Raw genomic sequence first — 23,210 nt, 5'->3', positions numbered from 1 at the left:
CTCTTTGGTTAAAAAGGAGAAACTATTATCTTTATAACACTTGTGTTAAAGACATATTTAAACACAAAAATTTAGGTATGCTGACACAAAAACAGAATATTAATACCTGTTTGAGTTTCTGGTGCTTCATAAATGTAACTTGAAAGAATTATCTGTACAACAAATGTAACGCAACATTCCCAAACCAGTTTCTTCCAATTTAGGGTTACAGGGACCAAATTCTACTTGTCAACAGGGGACACAAACAAGGAAACAACCCTGGACAACATGGCAGCCACTACACTACAGGACCCACTCACTCACACTTCTTCACCCAAATTTGAGTTGCTGGCTAACCATATCTGTACATCTTTGAGAATGTGAGAATAAAACTCGGGTACCTGTAGGAAAATCCATGCTGATAGAGGTAAAATATGCAAAGCTCACAAGAACATTAGATATGATTCAGGATGCTATTTCCACCCATGCACCACTCTGCTATCCTTCAAACATGAGCAAATGATCTCATAATGAAAGCTAATGTTAAAATATGCCCTCAGGAAGCATCAAGAATGACCAATCCAGAATTCTGCAGAGCTGGGCACCATTATCGTAGCACTTCTTTAACCTGGCAATGCAGACTTACCAGTTCAGTGTAGTAAAGAGTAAAAATGACTAATGAACAGTCAAGAAATGTGACCTGATCCAATTAATCTACCTTCACCATATTCTCTGCATATCTATTATTCCATCTCTCATAAGAAGTCTATAGTCTTGAGTATTTAGGTCCAAAGGTTAATGGAAGATCCATGTAGGTTTCTTCCTGGTATAATCTGAGGGGACTCCTTATTTTAAACAAATTAGAGGATCTATATATCTATTAGAAGTACCAAGTTAATCCAGTCCTGAACTTTACCATTAAAAACTCTTTCTGTCTTACTCTGAGGTAGTATAGTAGCAGAACACCTTCTAGAAGTGTCAGGTGTGACAAACATTTGAGCTTGTTTTATGCTCTGTTTCTTATTTTATTGATTAATGTTTAGTGGTTATTGGTCTTAACATGATTTCAGTGATCCTAAACTGCTGCTACATCATGATATCAAGGTGAACTTATGTGAAATGCTAGGCTTGATTACGTGGGTTTAGTGGCTACTTTTCCCCAATATAACGTAGGCCTGCACAATGCTAATTTTGTCAGCCATTTTTAAAAAGCCATTTTAATTTTATTTTCAGCACTGTTATGGATGTTACAGCAGTGTTTCTAAAACTATGGGTCAGTCAGAGACGTGTGTGATGAGTCACCACATGATTGTGCAGTAAAGTTAGCCTGCTTTCTTCAAGTGAAAGTTCTGTATTGAGTGATATACCACCCTCTGTTTAGCATTCCAGTTATTGTGGTTGTATGATCTGAGACACAGCCCATAAATAACACCAACGGCGCATCACAGACAGCTTTTATTTCTTTGCTATGAAAATATAATAAATATTCCCCACGACACCACCACCCCTCTCACATCCTGTGAAACAATCAAACTGAGGTGACTGGCAAGCAAAGATATATAAGAAAGAGGAATGGGGGTGGGGGGGGGGAAGGGGGGTTAACACAGAGAGAAGCTTGTGAGTCGGAGGGAATCTGGTATTAGTTTAACATCTCAAAATGGAAACGGAGGGTGTGGCTCAAGAATGAGAGAATTTATGGGATGCTGTGGAGGGATAAGTGAATAGGGTGGAGGAATGTTGTAGGCCAAATTTAGTTTCAGTGGCCGAGGACAACTGATCAGTGCCACATTGTGTGTTCACCATTATAGCATACATTGAATCTTAATTTGTGACAAAGGTGCAAAAGAGGTTTTTGTATCAAGTTTAATGTCCTTCAAGAAGAAAGAATTCCTTTTCATAACAGTATTTTACACTGATTTGATAAATCCCAGTCAACTGGTAGTCTGAAGGATGTGTTTGTTGGATGACTGAAAACTGTAAAAACGCCATAAATATCAAAAGAGTGAGACAGGCTGTAGAGGGGAGCCTTTCAAATTCAGCACAATGTCTGTCAGTTACATTAAACATTTCAGGCTAGTGTGTGTACTGAATTCTTCAACAAAATTTATCCTATCACCTGAATAATATGTCAATACCGCATAATTTTTAGGTATAATTTAGCTATCTGGCTCCATTTTTTTTTACTCTTTTTTTAATTGTTAGATGAAAACCTGGATATGCTGAACAATTTGAAAACTCGTTTACAAAAAATATATTGTTAATGGTTTGCGGTGGGCTGGCGCCCTGCCCGGGGTTTGTTTCCTGCCTTGTGCCCTGTGTTGTCTGGGATTGGCTCCAGCAGACCCCCGTGACCCTGTAGTTAGGATATAGCGGGTTGGATAATGGATGGATGGATATTGTTAATGGTTAAGCTTATTTCATGTTTAAGGTTATTTAAGACAAGGTAAATAAATTCAATCAATTTCCTTTTTGTTGTTTTGATCACTTGTTCATTATCTAGTGCCATTAGTTAAGTGACTAAATTAAGTGACCATGAAAACTATCCTTTCAAAAATCATCTCACCACACCCATTATCAAGAAGAGTCTTTCAGTTTCACCAAATCTTACACTAATCTTACCCTGCCATTGATGTTCCTCAGGAATCTATACCTTTACTACAATTTATTTTAAAGCAACAGCTAAGATCAACTGTACTATTTCCCTTCATAATTTTAAACACTTCAGTCATGCCTCCTCCTAATCTTTGTTTTCTTAAACTGAAAATGTTAAACTTCTTTAATCTCTCCTCACAGCTCCTCTCAGTCCCAGAATCAGCCTAGTTGCTCTCCTCTGGTCTTCCTCTAGTTCTGCTATGTCACTTTAATTGTATGGAGACCAAAACTGAACACAGTACTCCAGAAGAGGCTTCACTATTGCATTATATAATTTAAGGATCACCTCTTCTGACTTGTATTCTTTACATTATGCTTTATAACCTAACTTCCTATTAGCTTTCTTGATTGTTTCTCTACACTGTCTTGATGACCACTACGTCTCCTAGATCCTTCACATAAGGTGTACTCAGACCTCTTATTGTGTATTTAAATATAATTGTAGCTGCGTTTTTTCAAAGTTACCAAAGTTCAGCAGCTCTAACTCTAAAAATGGGATTCAACAAAAGCCTGACGCGCTGAAATGATTCCACATCATTTCCACTTTGTTTTTAAAAGTTTAGTAAAACAGTTCACAGAAAAAAGAAAATTAAGATGGCAAAAAAAGAAAAGAAAATTCTTGTTAAGAAAAGTTCTGTTCAAAGCTTAAATCTTGTTACATCTCAAATCGTTACTATTTACTTAACATTTCTGAACCATTTCAAAACGACGGTCAGAAAACAGTATGCCTATCCCATCTCTGAGTAGAAAATGGGTCTTTTAAGTCCCTATGTACTGGGACCTGTTCTACACACAACTGAATCTATTATCACACTGTTTCTCAGTTATAGCAAGAAGGTTCTATCTCTTACTAACTTATAGGGGGAAAAGACTATACCATTGTCTATGACTATGGAAGAAATTTATATTCTATTCAAATTAAGCAAACATTAATATGAGTTTAACTCAAAACTTTAACTTTCTAAAATTGTCTCTTACAATAATATTTTTACTTCCTACATGTAATACCTTACATTTAATTACTTTGAATTTCATCTGCCACGGGTCTGTTCAATTCCCTCTGTAACAACTCTGATTCTGGATTATATTCCATCTAACTTGGTATCATCTGAAAACTTAACCATCCTTACTAATCACATTCTTGTCCAGATCATTTATGTATATTAAAAAGGGACGCAGCCCCAAATTTCGAAAATGTTCTACTCACCACAACCCTTTTCTTCCTGTGTTTGAACCGAGTTTTACCCACCTAGAGACCAAGCCCTGAATTCCCAGTTCTTTTAATTTGATCACTAACCTTTCATGTGGTACCTTATCAAAAGCCATCTGAAAATCAAGATAAAAAATGCCATAAATGATAATCATTGTTTTATTAACAATAAATTTGCTTTCCACTTTGCTCCTTTAGTAATATTCATGTGAGAAATATGGGTGAATGGAGACAAAACCATTTATTGTTCTTTGTCATATGGTAATTATTATTTTTCAAGGTCATTATGTCATTATAGCAGTATAAAACTGATATTCAGAGTTGGGTCCTCAGATTAAAAAGCTTAAGAACCCCTGCATTTGATGTTAGCTTTAATAAAGTAGGGTGAAGCAATCTCTTCAGGCTAGCATTATGGTCTTTAAACATTAAATGTTGTTTGCTTTGTTTTAGTCTCCATGTTGCAGTTCAGAAAACTCGACAGTATGTTTTCTGCCACCAGAGCACTTATTTTTATTTATACCTGTCAGGATTGCATTAATATGCATTGTTTACTTGTGTCTACTGTGTTGTACAGTTTTGTATTGTTTTATTTGATTCTTTTTATTTTTTGATGTACTTTTTGTGACCTCATCATATCATCATTTGGTTAAATGAGTAGAGTCACTTTGTGCATTGTTTTTCTATGTCCATTCCCATACTGTTTACAGCAATGTCACATGTCATGCAATATCACCAAGCTGCTGTTTTAAAATGTGATGACATTCATAAGGAAGTATTGTAACTTGGAATAAACTTAAGGAATGGCCTCCCTGTCTTTGTTTCCCTGTCTCTCTCTCTCTCTCTCTCTAGTGGAAAAAAATTAGCAATTTTTGCTTTAAAAGTTTCAGTACTTACAGTATTTAGAAATGGTTGGGTATGACTTTGCTTTAGTTTCTGAGGATAAGATTGATTAAAGTGTGGGTGCTTAGATTCTCCATTGTTTACATTTACTGTATATACTTGCATTTAAGTTCTCCCGCAGATAAGTCGGTGCTTGATTTTACCGTATAATTTCTAGTATTTTATAATGTCGGTCGTATAAGTCAAATGCAGAAAACTCACACTATTGGTCCAAGAGATTATGATATGCTAACGCCCAGCCGAGACAGTAACCATGGAGCCTTTTTTTTTCTATGCATTGTGCCTACTTGACCACACGGTAATACCCAAACTATTCCGAAGCGACGTTTGCACTGTTTTGTGTTTTTTGTATCTCACACCCTCATACACCTTTATTGTAAGAGCATCCCTTATCTACAATGGTGCATTCGATCAGAAGACAATATGAAGCTGGTTTTAAATTTAAAGCTGTTGAAGTGGTGAAAGAAATTGGTAACTGCACTGCTGCAACAAAATTTGATGTGTCTGAGAAACTGGAAACTGGTACAAGATTGGAGGAACCAAGAAGATGTATAAAATAAAAAAACATTAAGTGTCGTATTTTTGAACGGGTGTATAATCGGGGTCTGATTTTATGATTCATTTTTCGGGTTTCAAGACCCAACTTATGCGCGAGTATATACGGTACTTATTTGGCTGACACCTTATCCAAGGTGACTTCCAACATTTAGTTATATTTCTTTTGATTTTCCAAGGGGAAGACAGGCAGGTCAAGTGACTTTCTCATGGTGTCACACAGTGTTAGTAGCAAGACTTGAACCCACAACCTCGAGTTTGAAGTCCAAGGCCTTAACCACTATACCACACTGCCTGTCTTTGTTTCATGCCATTGTTTCAGATTTTCCATTTGGATTTCTCTTTTTTTAACACTAACTGTATTTCTACCACTCAACTCTAAATATTGTGCAGTAAATAATTTTTATTTTTAATTTACAACATAGTCAGTACAATAGTTGCGTTCTGACACAGGACAGGAAGAAGTATTGTAAGGGTCAACAGTCCTTAACACCCGACACAAGCACAATCATAATGGAATAATTTTAGACTTTGGCTGACCTAACAGCCTGACTTTACACTGTGGGAGGAAAACAGACATAGGAGTGACTTGCAAACTTAACACAGAATGCACCACACAGAGACAGGCAATCCATTAGGCAACACAGGTGACTGCCTAGGGCGTCATCATCTGAGGTGAGCCATTTATGAAAGTTAAATGGCGCACGCTGTGGATACTGTGGGGGATCAAACCCTCCCTAGGCATTGTACTCTGATGATACGCAGAGGGCGCTGTTACACACTGGGCAGCATTTATGAAAGTAAAAGTGCGCACGTTCCGTACACCATGGGGCATACACTCCTTAAAGTCTGTGGTGTATACACAAAGGGACATGCTTGTGATACTGAAGGGGCATATGTTCTGGACACTGAGGGGGAAACAGGTCATCAAAAACAATGGACAACAAAGGACAATGTCCATTCACCCTGACTAAGATTCCAAATCAACTGACACTGGCACCATGTCCTAAAATAATTTAAAAAAATAATAAGACATCAAACATATATTATAAAATGCTAAGGTTTGTCCATCTGTCATGCAATTACTCCTAAATTGCTGGGGCTAGAACCTTGGTCTTGGTCTTGGTCTTAGTCGAAAGCTTATGAACAGAAATTAAAAACATTTTACATAGCAGCAGCCTTGGGAAAATTATCTGTAGTCGTGTGTTTGTTACAGCAAAGTAAGTACATAATCAAGTGACATAGTGTAAAGTAAAACAACAGCAGCAGCATCTTCTGAGCATCAAGCAATTCACAGAAGCCATTTATGTAACAAATAACACCACAATTAGAAGAAAAAGATGACAAATGAGAAGTAATAAGCAGACAAGGTGCTGAATCACATTGACAAGCAAGAAACAATCTTGAATAAGGAGCAATTGAGCAGCAGACAAACACGATGGCTCATAGGCAGGCAAGACAAAGTCCAGGATGCGGAATGCAAGAACGCCCAAGGGACAGAAATGACAAATGAGAGGATTGTCAAATTTAGCCTTGTGTAGTAACTGTTTACAAAACACAAGATGTATCAACAGCTATTAATCTTTAACTTGGTTCTTTTTTGCCTTTTATTTTAGGTCCATGGGACTGTGTACTTCAGTAGCTATGATTAAAAACTGCTGAACGTCATTTGGTTAAACTTACTAAGTTCAATAAAAACAAATAAAGAAATGTTATCAAAAAATAAAACCCACATGCAAATAAAATCTCAGAAAATAAATTAAAAATGGAAAAAGAAGGCTAGTATGTAAGGCATATTTTAAAATTGGGAGCCCTTGAACCAGCTGAAATTTGTTTTATTAGTAGTACTCTGAAGAACAGTTGCAATTAAAAATATGTAAAATAAAACTAAAGCCCAAGTAACTCAGCTGGCTTTCCTTTAACAGCTGACTTGACCAGCATGTTCCTTAACGTTGATCAAAACTGACATTGCTTATTCATAAAATCACAGCATGCAAGCATAACAATCTGAAGGTCAATCAGATGAATAAGTAAAAATGAAACATAAAGTCCAATTATTGAATCAAAATACATCTCAAAGAAGTACGTCTTTTGTATTAATGTGTGCGACAAGGCATCAACACTGCTGCAAACCACTCTATCTGTTGAGTTTTTATTAAAAAATGTATATGGTTTATGCATCACAAAGAAAATGTTCATGTGTTATGAGCCATGTAATCGACAGTAAAGCTTGGGGGAAATACATTTCAACATTGGAGGAATATATTTTGTGAAATTCTAACTCCAAACATGAATACTGTGTTCAATCGCCTTTAATAAAAAGATCTCTAGCCACCTCCAGAATGAGTAATCTAGTATATAAACCCGCAAGCTTCTTTATCTTCAAATGCTTTCACATTGCATTTCAGTCCCTTTTACTTTTTCTCAAAGATATGCTGTAGTAGATAACTGAGGAAAGCAATATTGTATGCAATTACCACATTAAACCTTTCTCAGGTAATTTGTGACCATATATATACATATATATATATAAGGTAACATAAAAATTTTGATTAATTTTAACTGATAAAGCAATGTTATTTTAAATAACCTACTAAAAATGAAAATACAGAAGCCATCTTCAAAAATCGGGAGTGGTCTCCCCTTGACTTTGTTGTATACTCAGATATGGGGATGGATATTTGAGGAGTAAAGCAAAAGACAATGATTATATTTGGTATTTTTCTATTATCGTAACACAAATTAAGGCATCATGTGCCTGCCTACTTGGAGACTAATTTTAATATTAGGGTTATGTTCCGGAGGGTTATTTTATTAAGATTAGAGACCCATGTTACTGTTACTGCCTGATTTGTGAGATTAAGTTTAGGATTTGGGTAGGGGTAAATTGTCTGATTTTGATTTGTGTGTCACGATAATAGAAAAGTACCTTATATTTTTATATTAGGTACATTAAATAACCATCAGCAACAAATCAAATTAATAATATATTGAAAAGTTTTTATAAAAGTAAAGTTGAATAAATCGGACTCTGCAGCTGTATGAATAAAAGGTAAAGTACCACTTCCGGTTAGCATAAATAGCCCAAACGTTGATAGAAATCTACATTTTGTACATAGACCTGTATGCGGAATTTGGTTGACCTAACGGAAAGCATACTCAGGTTATCGTGTTTACATACACACACACACAGAGACAGACACAAAGACATAATTCCAAAAGTGGTGTTTTCAGACTCAGGGAGGTCTAAAACATCGAGATTCATCAAAATCTCGAAATTGAATTTTTGGAGGATTCCAATACTTCATATATGAGAAAGTCAGGGAGGTCTAAAGCGTCAAGATTCATCAAAATCCTGACATCGAATCTTTGGACGATTACAATACTTTCCCTATAATTTGTATACAATGAAGTAAAAAGGGACAGCAGTGCCACTGCTGTTTACAGAACACAAGTCTTTTTAATATGAGCCCTGCCCTTGTGTAACACTTATATAAATCTTGTGTTAAGTCTGCCTTTACTTATGTTCTGCTGTCCTGGTTTGGAAATCTTAATGTCTGCAACAAAAACAGAAAAAATCAAATTGTAAAACAGAGTAGTAAAATAATGTCAAATATCACTGACCTGTTTAATAAGAGAGTATTGCAGAAAGCAGGGTGTATTCTGTCAGACAGGACTCACCCACTAAATTCTTAAATTCAGGTGTTGTCATCAGGCCACAGGTTCAACGTTCCAAGGATAAAAAGCAACTGGTTCAAATACTCCTTCATCCCAACACTTATTAATCTTCTAAAGAAGTTCAACTTTAATAAACATCCACAGGCTTAACTTATGAGATGAACAGTTAGCATTTGCATCAGTCAAGTCTATATGTTGTTTTAAATTTTATGTGCGATATGTTTGATCTAATGTTTCACCATAAGTATTATGTGTATTGCTAAATGTCATTTGAACTACATTTATGTTTGGTTGCTGTGTTTTAATATTATGTTGTGGCCTTTCTGTAAAACCTTCTTGGGACAATAAAAGAATTAAATTGATCCCCTACAAAATGAAATATACTGTAATATACCCAAAAATATATGAATAGTATAATAGTATAATTTAGTAATGTAGTATAATATAAATATTTTTATGATTATATCCTAAATATAATGACACATATTTCATGTAATATTTTGTAGCAAACTTTTTCCCAAATATATTGTGTATAAGACACAGAATATACTGCGTGTCCTGATCTATGCTTCAGGAAAATCATTAATTTGTTTGGCTTGTCTTTTTTAACTGACACGGTCTTTGTAATTAATCCAGTTTATTCCTAGCTCCCTGTAATTCACTAAACATTTTTCAAGTAGGTAGCTGTGCCAGCATTTAGGCTGCAGTTTCTTCCATTGTGGAACAATTGTGTATGCTTTTTTTAAATTTCAGGAAACACTTTACTTGTTCCTCAGCATAAGGACTCAAATAAAACTGCACATTAGAGTATTAACATTGTAAAGGGATGTAGGCTGAGTAGCAGTCGATTTTACTACATCCCATACAGGTGAATAGGCACTACCCAGCAACTACTGATATTGGGTTCCTGAACTGATGCCTGTGACTTTAAGGCAAAATGAATTATGTAAGCCTGCAGTGATACCTGTGGCTGACAAGGTGGCTCCAGGTACTTGTTGTGGAAGGTTTCACAGGAGGAATCTGATCTGAGAGGTCTTCTCTGGAGAAATGTAATGAAACCAGTAATATACTAAGGTCAGGCTATTAAGATCCTCCACTCTTTCTGCTAGGTCCACAGTCAGATGGAAACGTAGAAGTAAGTGTTCACTTTATGAGGTGAAGAGAGAAGAGGCCACTGGTTTGGAAGAACGTCTCAAGATATAGGAAGGACTGCAACTGGATTAAGTAGTGGGCTCACTGTGGACCCGGCCGGGACGCCCTGATTATGGCTAGACCAGGGGAAAGAGAATTTTCAATATCGTTTCTCCCCGGGACCGACAGAGGACAACCCCCTTGGTTTCCAGTGGGGCCACGGGTCATGAGCATAGAAGCTCAAACCTGTTGGGGCCGGGGGTGCCCGGACATTTGCAGGGCCCCATGTGACAGCACTTTCGCCACACCCGGAAGTGCTGCCAGAAGAAGCTCGTTGAGCACCTGGAGCCCTTTCAGGTGCCCTATAAAAAGGGGCCAGTCACCAGGAGTCAGTGGCCAGAGTCGGGAGGAAGAGGGCAAAGCCTTTCAGGAAGACTGGAGAAGGCGGTAAAGGGACTCTGTTGGTGTTTAACCTTAGTGCTGTAAAGCGCACTTGTGAATAAACCGTGTGCTGTGTGGACTAAAACCTATGTCCTGTCTGTCTGTGTCTGCGTTAGGGCGGCCGTACGCCCTTGGGCTTCACAATGTATAATGGGTATTATTTTGTATGTGTACATGTTTTACTCCATTTGCTGCATACTTTCCTCTGTTTTTATTCCTGATAATAAAAAACAGAAACTTTATTTTGGGCTCTTCCAATCTTATTTTGGAGTCTGTTCTACACCTAAATGGCAAAGTCTTCTGTTTGATTCTATCACTTGTATAAATCTGTATTTAAAAATGTATTCAAGTAGTTTTTGGCAGAATGTTTGTCAAATGCATATCTATCCAACTATAGTTTCTTGCAGATGAATAAATGTACTCTCCAGCTAATAATTTTAAATAGAAATAAATCTGGAATATTAGCACATTGGATCCCAAGCAAAACTTATTTTAGAGAAAATTGTACATTCTTATGTAGCATATCAAGATATAAAGTAACAAGCTACAAGTAAAATTAAAAGTCATCATATCAAAATCAAGAATGTTAAAGATTTAAAAATATCTCTTTTGATACAATTTGTTTGAAATCACCTATTTTTAGTTAACTTGTTTTTTGTCACATTTTAAATTGGGCTTATTTTAAAACCTACATATATATGTTTGGTATCATTCTTTTCAGAATTTATCGAACTTTAATGTGATGTTGTTAGATTTTGAGATTGTTATTCGGTTTTTAAATTATAAACTAAAATATCAAGAAAGTTGTTCATCGAGCATAGTGGACCTCAGTTTTAACGGGATCGGTAAGACAGTAAATATTTTATTCTCATTTTATGATTTTTACTCCGTTAAATGATAATTAATTTTTCTTTTACATATTTATAGAATTTTATGATTTTTGACTCCAATAAATAATATTTTTTCTTTTGTACATTTACAGATTTTACTAACATTCTGGCCGCAACTGAGGGTTGGGCTCCAAAGGCGCTAGGGGGCTTGCCTCCTTAGTACAAATATATTTATATATATATATTAAAATATATTTCACAGGATAACTAGTATTTAAAAATTTTAAATATATTGAAATATATTTTGTGAAATATTTTGGCAGCAAACTCCTCAATGTATTTAAAGAATATATTAAGAACTATGTTTTTATACTTTGAAAAATGCATCACCATATACAAAAATGGCAATAATTTACATATTTTATAAAGTACTTCAGTGTATTGCCAGATACTGTAAAATATGTATCCTTTAAGAATAACTTTTTTTTAATATATTAATTGTTAGTAATATATTTAAAATATATATATATATATATATATATATATATATATATATATATATATATATATATATATATATATATATATATATATTTTAAATGCATTTCATTTTCATAAGGGGTAAAATATAAATAAAGACCTTCACTTCAAACAGCACCACTATGATCACCACCCTGCCAGAAAAGACACCCGATTACTGCCCTAGACTCTGTCGACTCTAGAGGTAGTTGGTGTGTCTCTGGAGACAAATGGTATGTGCTACAATACAATAACATACTAGATGATTCCATTAAGTTTGCACTGAGTGGCAAAACTAACAAAAGTGTTCAAAATACAAAAAGTGATTAACAGAGTGAGATACTCAGTGAAATTCACTCTTGAGAATACTAATGGAACAGAGGGGAAAAGTAGTCAAGTTGAAAAATGGAACATGTAAAAAGCTGGGCATTTAGAATTTAATCTAAACATGGATAAAATTACCGAATATCCACTTCATTTAAACAAAATGGCTATTTGTCCTGATCAGATGCAGGCTACACATGGACAACAGATGGGCACATTATTCAAACCTAGCTTACAGGATGCACAAGGCAGCAGTGCTAAGCACTTCTTCACACTGCCATCCTCAACTTTTTTTTTTTATGTTGTAAGAAACATTTACCTTATTTCTTCTGTCCAATTACCCTACAGGCGACACTTTCCTAAGGAAGAACCAGTGCTGCTATCGTAATATGTAAAGTTCTATAGGCACCATTTTTGTCAGACACCTTCATATGATGGTTTTTTTTACGAGATAGCCTGAAGACTTGCAGTGAAGTTGACAGTGAGTATTATATTTCTGTATTGGCCAACTTTAGGGTGAAAAGACTTATAAGATTTCCTTCATTTTTAGCTCTTGTCACTATATTGATTTTTAATTTGTGTTATTATTTAAAAAGTGCCATAGAATTTCTTTGTGGAACTTACCTTAAGTTAATTATTAAAACTGTAATTTTATCTATCTATCTATCTATCTATCTATCTATCTATCTATCTATCTATCTATCTATCTATCTATCTATCTATCTATCTATCTATCTATCTATCTATCTATCTGAGGTTTTGTCTTGTCTGTACAAATATTATGTATGATGTCATATTGCTAAACATTTTACGTGACTATAAACTTCTGTTCATTTTTGTCTTGTTAGTGATTTGATAAAGCATGATGAGCGCCACTTCTGCACATATATCTCTGGGCTAGAAGCTACGATAAGATCTTAAATCACTGTATTCTGTTGTACACATGAAACTCTGTTTCTTACTATTACATTTGACATGGACTGTAACTGTTAATCCTATGTCACCCTCTACTTCCTGTGGCCATTACAAATATGTCCTAAAGCATATCACATTATTCTAAGATATTTGAGCAATTTATAAATATCATATAACCAAATTTGAAATACCTACTAAACTATACTATCCATGCGTAATTATTTCTGTTAGATTAGGTTAGGTTTACTTTATTAGGCTCCAAAGGGAAATTCATATGCATAGCACAGCAAAAACATAAAATACAAAGATATCAACTAAAGTACAATATAAGACAAAAGATTAAAGCATACAATACCACAAATAGTATGCTAAAAATAACAGTAATACATTGAAGTCTGTTCTATCTTCCTAAGTCTCCTACATGAAATGAAGGAAGGGAAGTCTAGGGGAAGCATCGGAAGTGCCTAATGGCAGCGGGCAGAAAAGATCCCCAGAGGTGTTTCTTATTGCACCATGGCGAAATAAGCCTGTGACTGAAAGTACTTCAAGAAAGCACCCCCTGGATGGATCGGCAAAATTGCTGGTGATGGCATTTAATTTAGCCACCATCTTCTTCTCTACAACAGCCTCCAGAGTCAGTCCTGTGATGGTGCTAGCTTTACCAATAGTTAACTGTGAATCATACCCACCCACTCCCCCATCTTTTCCATATATCTAGGACATGGGGATCCATCCTTCTCTTAAATAAATATATTATACAACAAAAGACATTCTTATTGACCTACACCTAATATCACTGCTACAAGTGAAACATGACACATTTTGAATTATTTTTCTTTTTCAATAAGTATTACTAATTATGTTAAAATAATTGATGAGAACAATATTACTAAGAGAACAGTAACAACAAGTAGCATCTTATATATAAAAATTAAGTAATAGGCCAGTAAAATACAACTACGCAGTGCCATCCTTAGACATACAGTATATGACCATGTGTTTATGCTTTAAGAAAATGTAGAAAACTATACTTACTACTACTTCTACTACTAACAATGATATTTAATAATTATATTATTATAACTAAAATAATAACATGAATGTCACACCTGGACAATTATTAGCACTGTGCACTTACAGATTAAGTATCCATATATATATTCAAACTATCCATCTACCAATTGACTGACCCTCCTAATTCATTCAGAGCCACAAGAGTCCGAGCATCAAGTGTCAGGCAGGAGTCAGCTCTTTACAGAATGTAAGACTTTGATTGGGTATACTCATTTATGAAGAACCAATGTAGAGTCTCTGTTCAATACAACCACTAAAGACTAGGAAAAAATTGGGCTGGGGGTTATATTGAACGGAGACACAAGCTCATGCACTTTGGAGAGGAGGTGCAAATTCTTCACAAACAGTGACCTAGCCAGGATTTGAACCAAGTTTCTTGGAGCTGTGAGGCAGCCCTGCTATCTGCTATGCCTATCTACTAACTTGGCTAAGTCACACAGGTTTGCATATATACTGCTGTTATTTATCCTGTAATATACGCCAAATCTTTTTATAACATCTGTTTTCTTTGCAAACAACTGTTTTTCTATATACAGACATACAGTATACATACTGAATTTAAACAGTATATAGGCTATGTGAGCAAAGTTTTATAACATATATATGAATTACGGTATCTGGAAAGATCAAACCATCCATCCATCCATTATCCAACCCGCTATATCCTAAGTAATCGGCGTTGTATTTAACCGTATGCGCTCAATACGTGTTGAGAAGATTTCCAATTAATCTGAAGCATATTAGATATTAAATGTGGTTTATTGAAAGAAAGAAAGAAAGAAAGAAAGAAAGAAAGAAAGAAAGAAAGAAAGAAAGAAAGAAAGAAAGAAAGAAAGAAAGAAAAGTATATTTGACACTAAATCTGTTTTGTTCAAATAATGAAAGAAACCACACGAAGTCCGATTGACGCACAGTTTTTTGAAACAAAATCTTCACAGAAATCAGGTGTTTTTTCCTACAGTAGGCTACAGATTAAAAGTCCAGTCTTTCATTCTTCTTTTGTGGCCATAGCATATATAGCATGCCGGTAAATTTAAGCATTAATTACAATATTCTGCTTGCTTGAGTGTGCCATTCTGTCCAGGGATGGTTCCTGTCATGCGATATTTGTTGCTGGAATTGGCTGGCGCTCTCCGTGATGGGGCATTTGACAAAACGAAAACAGACGGTCCCTTTTCTCAAAGACATCTATCTATCTATCTATCTATCTATCTATCTATCTATCTATCTATCTATCTATCTATCTATCTATCTATCTATCTATCTATCTATCTATCTAGATAGATAGATAGATAGATAGATAGATAGATAGATAGATAGATAGATAGATAGATAGATAGATAGATAGATAGATAGATAGATAGATAGATAGATAGTAAAACGCACTACTTTAAGATCAGCTCCTCCTCGTGCCCGTCCCTTCATATGACTTTTTAAACATTGTTCAATGATGTTGCGAGTAGGATACCAGCGGCGCTTTCACGTTTTCACGAGAGATGTACAGGTGTAGCGATTCTACTCTGCTAAAGATGCAGTATTTTCCTACTTCTCCCAACTATGTACAAACATCACAGACGAATTAAACACATAAACACGGATGACAATTTGCTTATATCAAAACACAACCTAATTTAAACCGATTTATGTGAAGAAACCCAAAGCTAACACAACAGAGATGATTGTTTTCATTATTAATATTACTATCTTTTACGATAAGGTGATAATAAGCGTGTTTACTCAGTAAAAGTAAGGAAATAAATGTTACCTGCAGCGGTACTTTTCAAAATATTGCACTCCAGTCCTTTAAATCTACGACAAAATCCGAAAAACTCGGTAAACGGAGCGCAACGGGGCTGCATTAAATGAATCCAAATACATTCAAGGCAGCGTTTCAATTTCCCAACAGCTCAGTGGATGCTTGACCTTGCGCAGATTCATGAGGTTTCTTTCTTTTTCCTCTTTGCGATTCGAAAAGTCTTGCTTCTCAGAACGCAACTCCGTTCTCCTTGCACAGAAGAGGACTGATGAGTCTGGCGGCTGAAGAGCGGAGCGATCTGTCAGCGGAGGAGGAGCACCTTGTGGCGCTCAGCGAGTCCCCAGCAAAACCAGCAGAGACCACCTCAGTATCACGGCGGAAACCGCATGAATGAAATCTATCTATCTATCTATCTATCTATCTATCTATCTATCTATCTATCTATCTATCTATCTATCTATCTATCTATCTATCTATCTATCTATCTATCTATCTATCTATCTGGCAATTGATGGCATTGCTGAGACAGTATTTAATCCTTACGTGTTGTTTAACCAAAAGCAAAATTTAAAATGTATTATTACTTAATGAGAATTGATATTAGTCAGCTTTAAACCGTTACTCTCCTATAATATAACCAAGATACAGTCAATGCGACAAACACCGTTATGTTTTTATGCTGGCAAGTCTGCAAATTAAATCTTTCAGCCGGAATGTTCAGAAGTGGCCAAGGGGGTAGCGACTTCAAGCAGCCATGCACTGTACACGACGGCGTCGATGGGGGTGTAGGGATTAAACCATAATTCCTTTTAAGGAATTGGATACGCAAAGTCTATTTTCTGGAGAGGTGAAGAAAGTAAACCTCAACCAATCTGTTAAGTTTCTAACTCGCTTCTGCATTTCGGGTTCGCAGAGATCCGGAGCCAATCCCGGTATCGTAGGGCTCAAGATGACCATCCAGCCAGTGCACCCACTCGTCTACACTCGCTTATATAGTGTAAATTTAGCAACATACATCCAAACATAAACGAATGCAAAAAAAAAAAAAAAAAACACATGAAAATGGAACAAAATCTACTTTGGGGTCTGGGGTGGAATCAAAACGCATCAGCAATAAGGCTGGAGTAGCTCTTTGACAGGGCGCGATTCCATGAAGGGCCAGCGAACATACGGGTTCAATTTAAAGTAACCAATTACATTAAACTGCATGACTTTGAGAAAGTAGAAGTAAATACCACATAGGGAACGGAAGAGCGTGCCAACGACTCATGGACAACAACGGAGCGTGGAGTTTGAATCCAAGACGCACTGGTCGCGAGGCAGCGGCAGAGGTGGCCCGCTATGGCGCCGTCATCCGGGGGATGCGCTGTACAAACACCAAGGTGGGCGTTTGGTGGTGCCTGAGGTTTGGTCATAAGGGCTTTGACCGTCAGTGGGTAACGGTACTAACCACTGCACCGCCCTTTACGAAAATGTAACTCAGCTCTCCCTTTTTTTTTAATGTCAAAATGAAAAAACACACGTTGGCGTTTAAGATGACCACAGCGCTCAGGCACCCTTCATACTCGTTTCTTGCACTTTATTGTACTGTTGTGTGCATGCCTTATGAAACACCTCCTCTAATATCCTATGATCTTATGATTTGAAAGGTGCTATATATGCTATACACAATAAATATGGATTGATTACACTGTCCCATTCACTTCTTAGGGTGATTGTACTGCATACTTGTTAAACAATACACACAACTGTAGTTTTGTTGAGCGTCTTTCTGACTTGAATTCCTACACCGTTTTTACAGTTTACAGTAATGGCTGCAGTGATTATTGCACTGCCTTACAGCTCCAAGTGCCCAGGCTTAATTCCCAGCTCTCCTATTGTCTGTGTGGAATTTTGACCTGGTCCCAGTATCTGCGTAGGCTTTGATTGATTGAGTTGGCTTTCTTTCACATCTTTGACTTAGTATGAGTGCAGGCAAGGGTTGAATGCTGCTTTGTGTTCAGTGCCTTCTGAACGGAGAGATGGATGGATGGTTGGATGGACTTTGCCAATTTTTTTTAATGCTTTTCAACTGTTACCTAATTTTCTGTATAAATAAGAATATTATTGCTGTCATTGTATATCAATATGGGCACTGTCTGTCCTGCTTTATCTCCTATTTACACATGTGTCTGAAGATAAATAATACCTACCACTGTCTGTCCTCTTTTTTGTCTTCTGCACATAACTTGGACCTTGGGATCTAGCCATCTATTTAGAAACTACGAAGGATACATTCTAAAGCACTAAACATTCTTATATTCCTACACTTCCCTAGTATTGCCCATGCAACAAACCAAAATGTGCTTTAGTTCTTTTTCAAGTAACAATAAAATGATATTTTACAAAAACTGAAGAAATAAAAATTATTTAGTAAACCATTAATTGTAGCACATACAGTAAAAAATGCTTAATGAAGTGACTGGACAGTAAAATCCAGATGACTTAACCTGCAACTTCTTTAATTTTACACATATAGACTTGTAAACATAAAAACCTCATAGAATAATAATTTTCTGAACCCACTTTTTCTATAGTCCCTTGCATATTTGAAATGGATTAGCAAAGTAAGAGAATGTATATATATTTATGAGGTACTGTTCAAAAATCTTAGGCACTCTGAATAGTTCACAGAAATATGTATCTTAATTAGTGGAGCAACATCTAATAATGCAGAGTAAGCAGTAGTAATTGGTTCTACTGTAGACAGCCCATCTATAGTAGCTGTTGTTATCTCTTATCACACAGCTAGTAGCCATATTACCTGCACTTTAGAAGAGGTCATCTACCTGTAGCTAAGCATGTTTGTGCCCAGCCAGTACTTGGATTCCAAGTAAAACAGGTTGGCATACCCTGCAAAGACCTCATGGTGCAGATTCCAGAATAGCTCGAGAGAATCAAGACAGTGTGTTAGCAACATCTGAGTCGACCATTCATTCCATAATGTTATTTTTTTGTGAGTACAATAGTCAGCTCTAGTATCCCTGGCTAGGCCAACCTAACTAAAAGAGAGAAGAAAGACAGTAGCCAAGGTCAGAGTGCTTGCAGCACCTTTCCACCACTGTAAATGATCCAGCAAGAGGAAGGCAACAGCACTGATCTCTCAGTCATCCACATTTGTCTGTGGCCCAGCTCCCAAATTTCCTTGCACCTTGATATAGTAGAAGGGGCCGATTATTTCAGGCAAAGTGAGATGGAATAATCAACTATTCTGTAATCTAGACTAAATACATGTGTTTTTAACTTGGACTTAACATTGACACAGTGTCTGAGCCCTGAACATTTACAGAAAGACTAAGAGCTGGAGGGGCTCTGTAACAGAAGGGTTTGCCATCTCTTGTATTTTTGCTTTTTCTTGGTACTAGTAGAAGACCAGAATCTTGAGATCGAATGTGTCATGGTGGACAGTATATAAGCAGTAGGTCACGTAAATATTATATCTTGCCTGAAGAAGGGAGCCTGAGTTGCCTCGAAAGCTTGCATATTGTAATCTTTTTAGTTAGCCAATAAAAGGTGTCATTTTGCTTGACTTTTCACTATATTCATAATGGCTAACACGGTATAACACCCTGGCTTTATGGGTTAAAAGCAGGATTTTATAATAAACACAAAATGTAATAGGTAACCAGTGAAGGCAAGACAACACTGGTCCCTGTGAGTATACTGGTTGGTGAATTTTGAGCTTATAAAGTTTATTAATAGAAATTGCCAAGTATTCTATTAGTAGTGCTTTGTATTAGTCTGCTCTAGAAGTTATAAATGCCATCAGAGGATCACCGTTTGGCAAATCTGAGGTAAGCGATACCACCCCAGGGTGAGAGGTGGCACTGTTACTAGCAATATCATCTCTTTTTCTGCCTAGAGCACTGACAGGACACCCACTGAGTTTAACTAACATTGCCTTTTCTGGTAGAAGCACTATAAAAGACCGGATGCCCCAGCGACAGTCATCTCAATCTGTACTCGAACTGCGGTCGGAATGGAGCTCCTGGAAAAGACCCACTCTCTCGAGGTGTTAACCCTGGAGAGTCGTGAAGACTTATTTCTGTTGTTTTGTTTACCTTTTGCTCCATCAAGTGCCTGCTTTCTTTAATAATATTTATGTGTTAGGATTGTACTTTGAGCTACATTATTTGTATGAAAATGTGCTATATAAATAAATGTTGTTGTTGTTGTTGTTGTTAAATGGGGTGTGCCAGCTGGCACCCCAACATTCCCTTGGCATCTTTGAGTGTCCTTCCACTTCTCCACAATGCATGCGCAAGTTTTTCTGCATCTTGCATTGTCAGCATCCGTCACAATTTTGAAATGTTGCGATGATGGAAAAATGCTGTCTTACAGATATTACTTATGTGTGTATTGAAAGATAGATTAGTGTCGATGCTGACAGATAAATTTCTTAGTGTAATAAATGGTGTGGATAAAAAACCATTTATACGGACAGCCTATTCCTTGCAGGTTTAGGGCCAAGCAACAATATTTCTGTTTCCTTGGAATTTAACATCAGAAAATAATTACTAATCTGATCTCTAATATCTTTTACACACTATTCTACTTGGGACAATTTCACTTCCTCATCAAGTTTAGCAGAGATGTACAACTGTGTATCATCTGCATAACAGCGGAAATTAATATGTTTACAAATAATATCTCCTAGAGGTAACACGTACAAGGAAAACAATGTTGGGGCCAAGACTGAACCTGAACTCCATACTTAACAGGAGTTTATTTGGAGAGTTACTCATTTGTATTCACAAAGTGAAATCTCCCAGGTAGGTCTGATGTGAACCATGGGAGTGCACATCCACTGATTCCCACAACATTTTCAAGTCTTTTCAATTGTATATAATGGTCAACTGTATCAAACGCTGCACTGAGGTCCAGTGGGATCAGTAATGAAATATTTCCTTGGTCAGCGGACTTTAGCAGATTATTTCTTACCCTGACAAGGGCTGTTTCTGTTCTATGATAAGGTCTGAAACCTGAATGAAATAACTCAAGAATCTTATGCTTGTGAAGAAGCATAGACAGGTGTTGCCTTACAGCCTTCTCTAAGATCTTTCCAATAAAGGGGATTTTTGAAATTGGATGATAATTGGTTAATACACTTGTGTCCAGCTTTGGCTTTTTTATTATGGGCTTTATAACTGCTAGTTTAAGAGCACTAGGTACATAGCCTTGATGTATTAAGAAGGTTTGATATAGGCTTCCATGTTATAGAAATCGTTTCTTTAATTAAGTTAGTCAGGATGGGGTCCAAAATACAATTTGAGGAGCTTGATGATGTGACCAGTTCAATAAAATGTTTATAAGGGATTGGCTTAAAGAAATCAAAGACTACATGGTTGCACCTAACAGGAATTTTAATGTCAGAGGGCACATTAATGATGGCGCTATTAGAAACTGTATCAAGACTCTTTGCAGTGTTGGCTCCTCAGTGGTGGAACGAACTTCCTCTTGCTGTACGAACAGCGGAGACCCTCACTGTCTTCAAACGTCGTCTGAAGACACACTTCTTTAAACAGCACTATGGGAACTAAAGTCCCCATACTTTTTTTCTACCCTTTTCTCAAAAAAAAAAAAAAAAAATAATTTTTTTGTACTAACTCCTAGTACTAACAACTTACTATTATTTTCTTCTAGCATGTTTTTGTGTACAACTTGGTCAGCGGTAACTTGTTTAATGACAGTAGATTTAATCCTAGCCTTAAAGACTGAAGAACAGTCGTAGACTACTAAGCACTGTTGTAAGTCGCTCTGGATAAGAGCGTCTGCTAAATGTAAATGTAAATGTATCACAGATAACTTCAAGTCCTTACTATCATAGGCTAGTGGAATTTGGACTAATGTTGCTGCATGGCTTTGAATTAATTTGGATACTATGTCAAATAAGAATTTTGGATTATTTCTATCCTTACCTACTAGATTTGAGAAATAATTATTTCTTGTTAGCTTTCTTTCCTTGCATTTGGAGGACTTCTTACCACTTGCATTGCATCCTTCTAATGTTTTGTTTAAGCTTGTTAATGTTATCATTATACCAGGCTACCCAATCTACATGTAAATTGCCTTGAGTAGGTTAAAAAAGCGCTATAAAAATGTACTTAATATTTTATCTATCTATCTATCTATCTATCTATCTATCTATCTATCTATCTATCTATCTATCTATCTATCTATCTATCTATCTATCTATCTATCTATCTGCCACAACTGTGTATATGTGTGTATATATGTGTATATGTATATACAGTATATGTATATGTATATATATGTGATACAGTATCTGCCAAATAAGACACGTGTTTCATCCGTAATGGAGCTCTTCTTCACCCTGCCAAATAAGAGAACCAGCCATCATGGCACAGCGTCAGAGGTTTTGCCTGAGGTGCTGAAGTCCAAGGTTTGATCCCTGTAAGGGGATGCAAAAGTGCATACACCTGATAATCCCCAATAAGGGCGAAACATGTGTCGTGTACTCTTTGTATTATTTGGCAGATACTGTATCACATATCTATAAGCTGCTTCTTGCAACTGAGAAGACATGGTGAATGTTTGCCGACTGGCCAACCAACCATAATTGTTACCTGGTAGGTAACCACCTAATAATCAGATTGCGATTCATACTTATATATATATATATATATATATATATATATATAGATATATATTTATATATATATATATATATATATATATATAGATATATATATATATATATATATATATGGTTGAAATAGTTTTTCAACCATTCTATGATCTGCTTCTTGCAACTGAAATGAGGGCACCGTGGCGGATGTTAGCTGACTTGCTGACCAACCACAAGCGTTACCTGGTAGGTAACCACCCATACAATCAGATTGTGACACAGACTACGAATGCAATGAATGTAATACCCCGATCTACATGCTGTGAAATGAATGAACCACACGCCGTGGCGCAACTTTAGAGGCTTCGTCGCTGACGTCCGAGGTTCAATTCCCTGAGAGGGGGGTGCAGTGAGTGTGTACGCCTGATGAGCCCAGAATTAGGGCGAAACACGTGTCGCGTACTCTTTGCATTATTTGACAGTAAACTATTTCAACCATTCTATGATCTGCTTCTCGCAACTGAAATGAGGGCACCGTGGTGGATGTTAGCTGACTTGCTGACCAACCACAAACGTTACCTGGTAGGTAACCACCCATACAATCAGATTGTGACACAG

General features: G+C 36.4%; 1 protein-coding gene across 1 annotated transcript in view; it reads right to left on the bottom strand.

Moving 5' to 3' along the window:
* vwc2 (von Willebrand factor C domain containing 2) overlaps positions 1–16,385 on the bottom strand; it is a 101,414-nt gene extending 85,029 nt beyond the window's left edge. Inside the window, exon 1 of the mRNA XM_028818011.2 lies at positions 15,974–16,385. The gene's annotated coding sequence lies outside the window, so the exon portion shown is untranslated. The remainder of the gene's footprint in view (positions 1–15,973) is intronic.
* Between the last annotated feature and the right edge of the window lie 6,825 nt (positions 16,386–23,210).

This window comes from Erpetoichthys calabaricus, chromosome 13 (genome assembly GCF_900747795.2).
Source record: "Erpetoichthys calabaricus chromosome 13, fErpCal1.3, whole genome shotgun sequence".
Lineage (NCBI taxonomy): Eukaryota > Metazoa > Chordata > Cladistia > Polypteriformes > Polypteridae > Erpetoichthys > Erpetoichthys calabaricus.
Note: the sequence above shows the minus strand (reverse complement) of the source record. Positions and strands in the feature narration are given on the sequence as shown.